The sequence below is a fragment of the Solanum lycopersicum genome, chromosome 11 (assembly GCF_036512215.1).
Source record: "Solanum lycopersicum chromosome 11, SLM_r2.1".
NCBI lineage: Eukaryota > Viridiplantae > Streptophyta > Magnoliopsida > Solanales > Solanaceae > Solanum > Solanum lycopersicum.
The window spans coordinates 10,550,410-10,562,396 of NC_090810.1; the positions used below are offsets into that span (position 1 = coordinate 10,550,410).

General features: G+C 36.9%; 1 long non-coding RNA gene across 1 annotated transcript; it reads left to right on the plus strand.

Annotated features, from left to right (window-relative positions):
- The first annotated feature begins 8,219 nt into the window (after positions 1–8,219).
- On the plus strand, positions 8,220–11,519 carry LOC138339613 (uncharacterized). The gene is made up of 3 exons (XR_011212476.1): positions 8,220–8,300; positions 10,174–10,238; positions 10,800–11,519. It is a non-coding gene; the product is annotated as an uncharacterized lncRNA (long non-coding RNA).
- Positions 11,520–11,987: the final 468 nt, after the last annotated feature.

Below are 11,987 nucleotides of genomic sequence, written 5' to 3' on the forward strand. Positions count from 1 at the left end.
TAATATACTCAAAGTTTAATAAACCTATTTCCCTAATAAGTATGGTATGGAGGCTTGAGTCCTCATGGGTGTACTTGGCGTTATTATCAATGATTCTTGTACTTGTTGTTGCTACCTGTTGAGTATTGTAGTTGATTTTATGATATTATCTGATATATATTGTTTTCTATTTTGAGTTGACCGATGATATCTACTCAGTACTTGTGTTTCGTACTGACCCCTACTTGTAATTGTTTTTTTGTTATTTGTGGAGTGCAGCAAACGTACCGTTGTCTTCAACTCAACCGCAACTCTAGCCACTCTTCATTACACCGGATTTCAGGGTGAGCTAACGCTTCGAGCTTGGACTGGATCTTCTTCTTCATGTCTTGATGCCTTGAAGTTCCGGCATGGACTAGCTTTTTATTTATTCTAGCTTTCTAGATACTCTTAGAATTAGTTATTTTAGGATAGATGTTCTTGTGATGATGACTTCCAGATTTTGGGGATAATAATAAGTGTTTGAGTTTTAGAAGTTATTAATCTGTTTTTGTTAATGAGTTTTAAGTCTTCCGCATTGTATTCTGTTTATTATGGTTAAAATATTGGGGTTTTAAATGGTTGGTTCGCTCACATAGGAGGATAAATGTGAGTGCCACTCACAGCCCATTTTGGGTCGTGACAAACTTGGTATCAGAGCATTAGGTTCGTTGGTCTAATCACACAAGAAAGAGTCTAGTAGAGTCTTAAGGAACGGTAGGGGGACGCCTTTACTTTTCTTTGAGAGGCTATAAGACTTTAGGAAAATTCCATTCCTTCTTTCTTCTTTCGTGCTATTACTTGGATCCAATTGGTATCTAGGTGATACAAATTGGTATCTGACCATCTTCACTCTATTTCGCAGATGGTTAGAACTAGAGCAACAACTGCGCCAACACCAACACCGACAAGACAAGATGCGTCTGAGCCAGCCACTAGGGCTGTAGCTCGAGGAGAAGTAGTGGCAAGAAGTCGTGGAAGAGGTCGTGGGAGGACGTCCTCTAGAGGAAGAGGACAAACACCTGGCCCATCTAGTACTAGGGCGATGACTCCTCCACCGACTGAGGAAGTAGTAAGAGAGGGGGAGGAAGGGGAAAATGAGAAAGTGCAGAATGAGAAATTACCACCCCAACCTACCCCAGATATGATCAATCAGGTTCTTACTTATATTAGCGGGTTATCTGATCAAGGCCAGACGCCTCCAATGTTTTCTGCACCAGTACCTCAGGTTCTGGAGGTACAAAATGTGGCTACTGTGGCTCCCCGCATGGATGCCTCATTTGAAATAGGCTCGTTTCCTTGGTTGACTACAGGGCCTATAATGACAAGTGATCAGCATGAACTTTTCAGTAAGATCTTGAAATTGAAACCCCCAGTCTTCAAGGGTGCTGAATCTGAGGATGCCTATGATTTTCTGGTTGATTGTCATGAGCTACTACACAAGATGGGTATAGTAGAACGACTTGGCGTTGAGTTTGTGACTTATCAGTTTCAAGGGAACGCCAAAATGTGGTGGCGGTCACATGTTGAGTGTCAACCAACAGAGGCACCACCTATGACTTGGGCATCATTCTCTAGTTTATTTATGGAGAAGTATATACCCCGTACTTTGAGGGACAGGAGGAGATATGAGTTTCTAAGCCTAGAGCAAGGCAGGATGTCGGTTACTGCTTACGAGGCTAAGTTTCGTGCACTCTCCAGATATGCCACCCAACTTTGCTTCAGTCCACAAGAGCTGATTCACCATTTTGTGAAGGGGTTGGGGTCAGATTTGCGGATTTCAGCCTTATAGGTAGCTGCTACAGCAAAATGCTTTCACGAAGTGGTAGACTTTGTGATAGAGGTGGAGGGAGTGAAGCCAGATGACTTCACCATGGCATCAGCAACTAAGAAGTTTTGTAAGGGAGGAGAGTTTAATGGTTCTTACTCCAGAGGGGAGAGTTCCGGAGGTTATCCAGCCCGACCTATTCAGTCTTCACTACAGACCGTAGCTGGGGGTCCACCACAGACCGGTCAACAATTCTCTGAGTTTGGAGGTTATCCCCAGACTCTGTCGTTCTCACAGAGACTTATGCTTGAATACAGAGAATGTTGTGGATGTGGAGATACTGGACATATTAGGAGGAATTGTCCAAAACAGAGTTACAGACCCCCAATGATTAGAGGTAGAGGTGGTCATGGAAGAGGCCGTTATTCGGGAGGACGTGGTGGCCGAGGTAATGGTGGTCATCAAAACGACCGGGGTGATGGGAAAATTGGGACTTCTGCAGCACAACATGGTAAGGGCAACGGGCAGACAGGTGATAGAGCCCATTGTTATGCTTTCCCTGGGAGAGCTGAAGCGGAGACATCTGATGCTGTCATCACAGGTAATCTTTTGGTTTGTGATTGCATGGCTTCTGTATTGTTTGATCTTGGATCCAAATTTTCTTATGTATCTTCCTCATTTGCTAATGGTCTTAATTTACATTATGAATTGCTTGACATGCCTATTCGTGTTTCTACTCCGGTGGGTGAGTCTGTTATAGTTGAAAAGGTGTATAGGTCTTGTCTTGTGACTTTTGTGGGGAGCAATACTCATGTAGACTTGGTTATCTTAGAAATGGTTGACTTCGATGTAATTCTGGGTATGACTTGGCTTTCTCCAAATTTTGCAATCTTGGATTGTAATGTTAAAACTGTGACGTTAGCCAAGCCTGGGACAGATTTGTTAGTGTGGGAGGGATACTACACTTCAAATCCAGTTCGTATCGTCTCCTTTACTCGTGCTAAGAGAATGGTTAGTAAGGGTTTTTTAGCTTTCTTGGCACACCTCAGGGATGATACTACCTAAGTACCTTTAATTGAGTCGGTTTCGATAGTCCGTGAGTTTTTGGATGTGTTTCCTGCAGACCTTCCTGGTATGCCACCGGATAGAGATATTGACTTCTGCATCGATCTTGAACCGGGTACTCGCCCCATTTCTATACCCCCTTATAGAATGGCTCCCGCTGAGTTAAGGGAGTTAAAGGCCCAACTTCAAGAGTTGTTGATCAAAGGCTTCATTAGACCAAGTGCATCCCCTTGGGGTGCTCCTATTTTGTTTGTGAAGAAGAAGGATGGAAGTTTTCGAATGTGCATAGACTACAGACAACTGAATAAGGTAACGGTTAAGAACAAGTATCCTCTTCCTCACATTGATGATTTGTTCGATTAGTTACAAGGTTCTTGTACCTTCTCAAAAATCGACTTGAGATTTGGTTATCATCAATTGAAAATACGGGCAGCAGATGTGCCCAAGACTGCTTTTCGGACCAGGTATGGGCATTATGAGTTCTTAGTAATGTCTTTTGGGCTTACGAATGCCCCTGCTGCTTTCATGAGCTTGATGAATGGGATTTTTAAGCCATATCTGGATCTCTTTGTCATTGTATTCATTGATGATATACTGGTATACTCAAAGAGCAAATTCTCTAAGTGTGAGTTTTGGCTAGATTCAGTGTCCTTCTTAGGGCACGTAGTTTCTAAGGATGGAGTGATGGTGGATCCATCTAAGATTGAAACAGTGAGGAATTGGGTAAGACCTACTAATGTGTCAGAAGTAAGGAGCTTTGTTGGTCTAGCTAGCTACTACCGCCGATTTTTCAAGGGGTTCTCTTCTATTGCTTCCCAATTGAAAAGCTTGACTAAGCAGAATGTTCCATTTGTATGGTCGGACGAGTGCGAAGAAAGATTTCAGAAACTCAAGACTTTGTTGACTACTGCACCCATTCTCACCTTGCCAGTGGAAGGTAAGAACTTCATTGTTTATTGTGATGCATCTTATTCGGGTTTGGGTGCAGTGCTAATGCAAGAGAAGAACGTAATTGCTTATGCTTCAAGACAATTAAAGATACACAAACGCAATTACCCGACCCATGATTTAGAGTTGGCCGCGGTAGTATTTGCATTAAAGCAATGGAGGCACTATCTATATGGGGTTAAGTGTGAAGTCTATACGGATCATTGTAGCCTACAGTATGTGTTTACTCAGAAGGATTTGAACTTGAGACAGAGGAGATGGATGGAATTACTGAAGGACTACGATATCACTATCTTGTATCATCCGGGAAAAGCTAATGTTGTGGCAGATGCTTTAAGTAGAAAGGCAGGGAGCATGGGAAGTCTAGCCCACTTGCAAGTTTCAAGTCGCCCATTGGCTAGAGAGGTCCAAATTCTGGCTAATGACTTAATGAGGCTAGAAATAAATGAGAAGGGTAAAGCAGTTTAATGATGAGAAGCTGATTTGGATTTGAGATAAGGTGTTGCGATGAGAGGCTAAAGAAGCAAAAATCGATGAGGAAGGTGTTTTGAGAATTAAGGGAAGGGTATGTGTACCCCGCGTCGATGATTTGATTCACACTATTCTTACAGAGGCTCATAGCTCAAGGTATTCTATACATCCGGGTGCAACCAAGATGTATCGTGATCTAAAGCAATATTTTTGGTGGAGTAGGATGAAGCGTGACATTGTTGAGTTTGTTGCTCAATGCCCGAATTGTCAGTAAGTAAAGTATGAACACCAGAGGCCCGGAGGAACACTTCAGAGAATGCCCATTCCCGAATAGAAGTGGGAGAGAATTGCAATGGACTTCGTGGTTGGTCTTCCAAAGACAATGGGTAAGTATGACTCCATTTGGGTGATTGTTGATAGGTTAACTAAGTCTGCTCACTTAATTCCGGTCAAGGTGACCTACAATGCAGAGAAGTTAGCAAAACTTTACATCTCAAAGATTGTTCGATTGCATGGAGTTCCACTTTCTATCATATCAGATAGAGGTACGCAGTTTACTTCTAAGTTCGGGAAAACATTGCATGCTGAATTGGGTACTAGGTTGGATCTTAGTACCGCATTTCACCCTCAGACTGATGGTCAGTCTGAGCGAACGATACAAGTGTTGGAGGATATGTTTCGTGCATGTGTGATAGAATTTGGAGGTCATTGGGATAACTTCTTACCCTTAGTAGAGTTCTCATACAACAATAGCTATCACTCAAGTATTGACATGGCCCCATTTGAGGCACTGTATGGGAGAAGATGTAGGTCTCCCATTGGGTGGTTTGATGCATTTGAATTTAGACCGTGGGGTACTGATCTTCTGAGAGAATCGTTAGATAAAGTGAAATACATTCAAGAAAAGCTTTTAGCGGCTCAAAGTAGACAAAAAGAATATGCAAATCGAAAGGTTAGGGACTTGGAGTTAATGGAGGGTGAGCAAGTCTTGCTAATTAGGGTTAAAAGAGAGAACCTTGAAACAAGTAGTGGGGTATTTTATCATCTTTTATACTTAATTATATACTAATTAGGGTAAAATAAAGAGGGTTGAATAAGAAAAATAGAAAGAACAGAGAGAGGGAGAAGAACGATCGAGAGAGAGGAGAAACGAAGAGGAAAACAAAGCTTTGGGGAATTTGCTTGCTTGATCACTATTCTTCGGTAGAGGTAGGTTATGGTTTTTATGCTATTTCATAGTAAACTCTTAATAGCGAATGATATGTATTGGGTAGTATTGTAAGCCCTTCTATATGCTTAATTGTGTGTTTGCATGATGTGATGATATAATGGCGATAAAATAAGCATGATGAAGAGCTATTGAATCCTAAATCTTGAAAACCTCTTGTTAATGATGATGCCTTGGTATAAAAGAAGGCTTGATGAACTAAAAGAATGAGGTTAGGGGATCGGGTGTCACGAACCCACACGTAGTATTAGGGGATCGTGTGTCACGAAACGACACGTAGTATTAGGGGATCGGGTGTCACAAACCGACACGTAGTAGTAGGGGATCGGGTGTCACGAACCGACACATAGTATTAGGGGATCGGGTGACACGAACCGACACGTAGTATTAGGGGATCGGGTGTCATGAACTGACACGTAGTATTAGGGGATCGGAGTGTCACGTTCCGACACAAGAGGAATAAAGAGAATGAATCTTGAATTATCTTAATATACTCAAAGTTTAATGAACCTATTTCCCAAATGAGTATGGTATGGAGGCTTGAGTCCTCATGGGTGTACTTGGCGTTATTATCAATGATTCTTGTACTTATTGTTGCTACCTGTTGAGTATTGTAGTTAATTTTATGATATTATCTGATATATACTGTTTTCTATTTTGAGTTGACCGATGATATCTACTCAGTACTCGTGTTTCGTACTGACCCCTACTTGTAATTGTTTTTCTTTGTTATTTGTGGAGTGCAGCAAACGTACCGTTGTCTTCAACTCAACCGCAACTCTAGCCACTCTTCATTACACCGGATTTCAGGGTGAGCTAACGCTTCTAGCTTGGACTGGATCTTCTTCTTCATGTCTTGATGCCTTGAAGTTCCGGCATGGACTAGCTTTTTATTTATTCTAGCTTTCTAGATACTCTTAGAATTAGTAATTTGAGTATAGATGTTCTTGTGATGATGACTTCCAGATTTTTGGGATAATAATAAGTGTTTGAGTTTTAGAAGTTATTAATCTATTTTTGTTAATGAGTTTTAAGTCTTCCGCATTGTATTCTGTTTATTATGGTTAAAATGTTGGGGTTTAGATTGGTTGGCTCGCTCACATAGGAGGATAAATGTGAGTGCCACTCACGGCCCGTTTTGGGTCGTGACATCGGTAATGAATATATTCTACCTGATTCTATCATGGTGATTAAAGCTTGATTCAATAAAGTACTTATCTATTATTTTATGGTTCACAAGTTAATATAAATACTCGTAATTGAAACAATTATCGATAATTGTTCACTTCCCTCTTATGGAATTAGACTTAACACTTATGATGTGTTGTTGAATAGTGTAAGATTTGACGCATTATCACATAAATATATACCGACAGAAATATTATTGAGTTCTTTGTACAATCCTTTTGTAACTACTTGTGATCTCATAACAATATACATCTAGAATTGTCATCCTAAAATAATCTAAGCTTAATCGCCAAAATTTACGGTGACATATCTCTAAATTTTTTAATGAACTATTTTGATTCTAAAAGATATGAATTTATATATATTTAATTTGGTTTACTAATTAATAAGTCTATATAAAATCACATTTTTACTATAAAAGTCCATATCTATGTGATCTCCTAACAACGTACACTAATAAACTAATTTATTTTTTTTGTGTGTATATAAAATGAATACTTTCATCAACAATGAAGATTTCAACAAGAAGAAAGTGATCTTCATAATGTGGGTCACAGGAACGGGAAAATCCCGTCTCCCTATTGACCTTGCCACCCATTTTCGAGGAGAAATAATCAACTCAGATAAAATGCAAGTTTACAAGAGACTTCAAATTGTTACAAACAAGATCACACACACTAAAAAACTAGGTGTACGACACTATTTGTTAGGTATATATGTTTAGTCTAAAAAATACTTATATCAAATGACTACCTAGATAATTTTATAGTAGTAATTATAGAAACGTCATCCTAAAATAATTCAAGCTTAATCGCCAAAATTTAAGGTAACAAATCTCTAAAAAAATTTAATGAACTATTCTTATACTAAAAGATATGAATTTACATATATTCAATTTTGTTTACTAATTAATAAGTCTATAAAATATATTTAATAATAATTACCAAAATTCAAGTTGACATTTCTACAAACTTTTAAAAGTCATTCTTATCCTAAAATATATCAGTAATTATGAAATTGGTATGTCAACTCATAAGTCCTCAAAAAGATTTTACTATAAAAGCTTAATGTAATTTTTTTTTAACATCCACCATCAAGAAAATATTATATTTTTAGATACTCGAATGTTAATTTGTAACCAACTTGACAAGATTCAACGATTAATAAGCGATAAAATGTGATCAGTGCATCATATTATTGCTATGAACGTTTTCAAAGAAGATAGAGAAGAAGATCTTGACGAAGCATGGACGAATACTGTTTTGCAACCATGTCTAGATAATGTGAAGAGATTTTTAAAAAACGATCATGTAACGACCAAGTTCGGTCATTTTGAGCACTAGAACTTTTTATGTCAGAAAATAATTTTCGATAGATTCTAATTGATTTTTTGGACTAATCATAATTATAATTATGAAATTAGGGGGGTAGTTTTAATAATTAAGTTAGTAGGTGGTTAAAGGAGATAATAATAAAATAAATAAGGGGTAACTTTTACCCCATTATAATATTAAGGTATACAATTAGGGTGATAACTTATGTGTAGAAAGGAGGAAAAACAAAAGAGAAGGGAGGCGCGCGAATTGTCAAAGCAAATTCACGAAGGGAGTTCAGGTGACCTTTTTCTTTTACTTTTCGTAATTAGATTAATGGAATGTTTATTCTTTCTGGGTTAATGTAGTAGCGGTGGCTATGAAAATTATCATGTGTGTGATCTTGTATATTACAAATCAATTATGTTATGTTGGAAATTCTGTCAACAAAATATATGTATAGAATACTTATTAAAGTCTATTGAAATCATGGTGAGTTGAGGACTTAAAATATTATTATAAGGTGAATTAATTAGGAAGAGAGAAAACATACGTGTTTGATAATGAAGAATGACGGCTCTGCCTTCAGGTAATGTTTCGATAATTCTGATTAAATATTTTTTATGTACGCTTGTTGCTTAGTAAAATGGTTAATGTTTGTTTTATGGATACTATTACTACATTGGTGTGGATTGAAAAGAGATTCGAGTATAAAATTTCTCATGGATGGTGTGAATATGAATAACTTGATGGATAATTGTCTTCTGTTAATAGCCAGTAACTTTAATGGGTTGGACTTGGAAGAAATTTGTCGGAGTGATTGTTAAGGTGTGAATGTTAATCAAATTATCAAAATTTATGTCAAGATTATAAGAAATAGCAGTGATGTGAATTAATTGTAATCAGTAATTTGTATAGATATACTTTGATACTAGTAAGTTGTATCAAAGTGAAATTGTTCTCAAATTGAGGTGGCAACAAAAGTGACTGCCACTTTTGTTTTTTTGATGTCAATTCAATCATAAAACATCACCAACTGAATTAGGGGAAGATTATTGTACAATTGTAATGTGATGATTGGAGGAAAGTAAAATAATATAGTGACTTAGATGACAAAGATGATTTTGTGATTAACAATAGTGGACTATAATTAACTTATATTAATCTGGGGTTATTTTCTTTTGCTCTATAAATTATATCTTCATATATTGAGATAGGTAATTCAATATTATGTGTATCGAATTATTTCAATCCCATTATAGTTATGCTAATGGGAGAAATTTGGACTTATATTTAGGTTTGAACTTTAGCAATTGATTATTGATTTAGGTGAATTTTTGGGTCTAGGATAAACGTATAGTAATAACCTGGGGGTTTGTAGAATCATTAACTTACAAATGGTGCATATATACTTGATAGATTGGAAAGGTTCAGAGGCATTACGGAAGGGAAAAGCGTTGGAGAATTAGTTACTTGACTTCAGTTCTTCGATGGAGGTCGGTTATGGTTTATTTATATTTGATAGATAAACTCTAAATAACGATTAATATGTATTGAGTGATATTGTAAAGTCTCCTATGTACTTGATTGTGGTTGTATGTTTTGATTGTGTGGTTTGTGGTTGGCCTAAAATTATGAGACTGTTGAATTTCTAATCCTGAACCCTCTCTATTAAAATGACGCCTTCAATAAAGAATGCTTGATGAAATAAAATAATGAGATAATTGGATCGGAGTGTCACGTTCCGACACGGTATTATTGGATTGGAGTATCACATTCCGACACGGTATTATTTGATTAGAGTGTCACGTTCTGACACGATATATGGAATTGGAGTGTCACGTTCCGACACAATAACATTAAAGGAAAGGAATCCTGAAGTAACTTAATATACTTAATCTCAAAGTACTTATTTTCCAAATGAGTATGGTGTGTAGGCATGAGTCCTCATAGGTGTGCTTGATGTTGTGATTGATGGTGTACCTATTATGGTGTTGTTGTCAATGGTTCATGTATTTGTTGCTTGCCACCTATTAAGTATTGTAGTTGATTTTATATTATTATTCAATATAAATTGATTTCTATTTTGAGTTGACCGATGATACCTACTCAGTATGTGTTCCTTGTACTGACCCCTACTTGTATTTTCTTTTCTGTTCTTTTGTGGAGTGCAGCAAGTGTACCATCGACTTCTACTCGCCCTCAGCTCTAGCCAGTCTCCAGCACATCAGATTTCAGGGTGAGCTATTAATTCTAGCTCGTGCTGGATTTTCTCATTCACGTCTTGATGTATTTGAATTTCGGACATGGACCATCTTTTTGCTTATTTTGGATCTTAAACACTCTTAGACTTGGTAATTTGAAAAAAGATGTCCTTGACGTGATAACTATCAGATTTTGGGATGATAAGTATTAAACTTTAGAAACTTATTTAAATTGGTTGCTTAATAAGTTTTGGAGCTTCCACATTATTTATATTTTTTATAGTTGAACTATTAGTATATGTTGGGGTTTAGATGTGTTGGTTCGCCCACCTAAGGAGGTAAGTGTGGATTCCACTCACGACTCTTTTTGGTTTATGACAAACTTGGTATAAGAGCGTTAAGTTCAATGATCTCATCACACAAGGAAAAATCTAGTAGAGTCTTGCGGAATGGTATTGGTTCGCCTTTACTTTTCTTGGAGAGGCTATAAGACTTTAGGAAAACTTCATTCCTTCTCTCCTTCGTGCTATTACTTGGATCCAATTGGTATCTAGGTGATATAAGTTGGTATCTGACCTTCTCACTCTATTTTGCAGATGGTTAGAACTAGAGCAACAACTGTGTCAACACCAACACCGATAATACAAGGTGCATCTGAGCCAACCATTGGGGCTGTAACTCAAGGAGGAGCAGTGACAAGAGGTCATGGTAGAGGTCGCAAAAGGATGCCCACTAGAGGCAGAGGACAAACATCTGGTCCAGCTAGGAATAGAGTAGTGGCTGCTCCACTGACTGGTCAGGTAGTGAGAGAGGGTGAAGAAGGGGAAAATGAGAAGATTCAGGATAAGGAAGTACCACCCTAGCCTACCCCTGAGATGATTAATCAGGTTCTTACTTATCTTAGCGGGTTATCTCATCAGGGAAAGACACCTCCAGTGTTCTTTGCACCAGCACCTCAGGTTCAGGGAGTACAACATGCAGCTGTTGTGGCTCCCTACATGGATGGATCATTGGAAGTAGGCATGTTTCCTCGATTGACTAAATAAGTTCTATAATGACAAGTGATAAGCATGACCTTTTCATTAGGTTCTTAAAGTTGAAACTTCCAATCTTCAAAGGTGCTGAATCTGAAGATGCCTATGATTTTCTTGTTGATTGTCATGAGCTGCTTCATAAGATGGACTTTTTTCAATTTTAAAAGGATTTATAATCTAATTTATCTTAATTAAATACTGCATTCATAACTCCGATTTTAAGTTAAATTTAATATTTGTAAAAAAAAAATTATAAAATCTAATACAACATAATTCTCCTTATTTTTGCATTATGTTATTGTTAGAAAGACTATCCTTGTTAAAATAAAATATGTCTTACTAATTATATCCTTTTTGGTAATTAATTCAATTCCCATTTCCTTTTTGATTATTTATTCAGAATCCCCAAAATAATGTTTCAAAAATCAACTTCTCCTATCACTATGATAACTCTATTAGGTCTCTATAAATTTAACAATATAAATAAAGAAAGAAAATCAATCGATTCATACTACACAAAGAGTTTTTTATATTAAAGAAATCTCTCTTGTCATATAGAAGTGTCAGGAGCTTTAAAAATATTTTTTAAGATTTTATTTTTATTCATATATCATTTTTTTTAAATGAAAGAAATAATTATATTTTTTTAATATGTTACTTATTTGGGAGCATTAGAAATTTTATTTGTGAATAATAATAATAATAATAATAATAATAATAATTTGATGTAAAATTAGTATTTTATTCCTT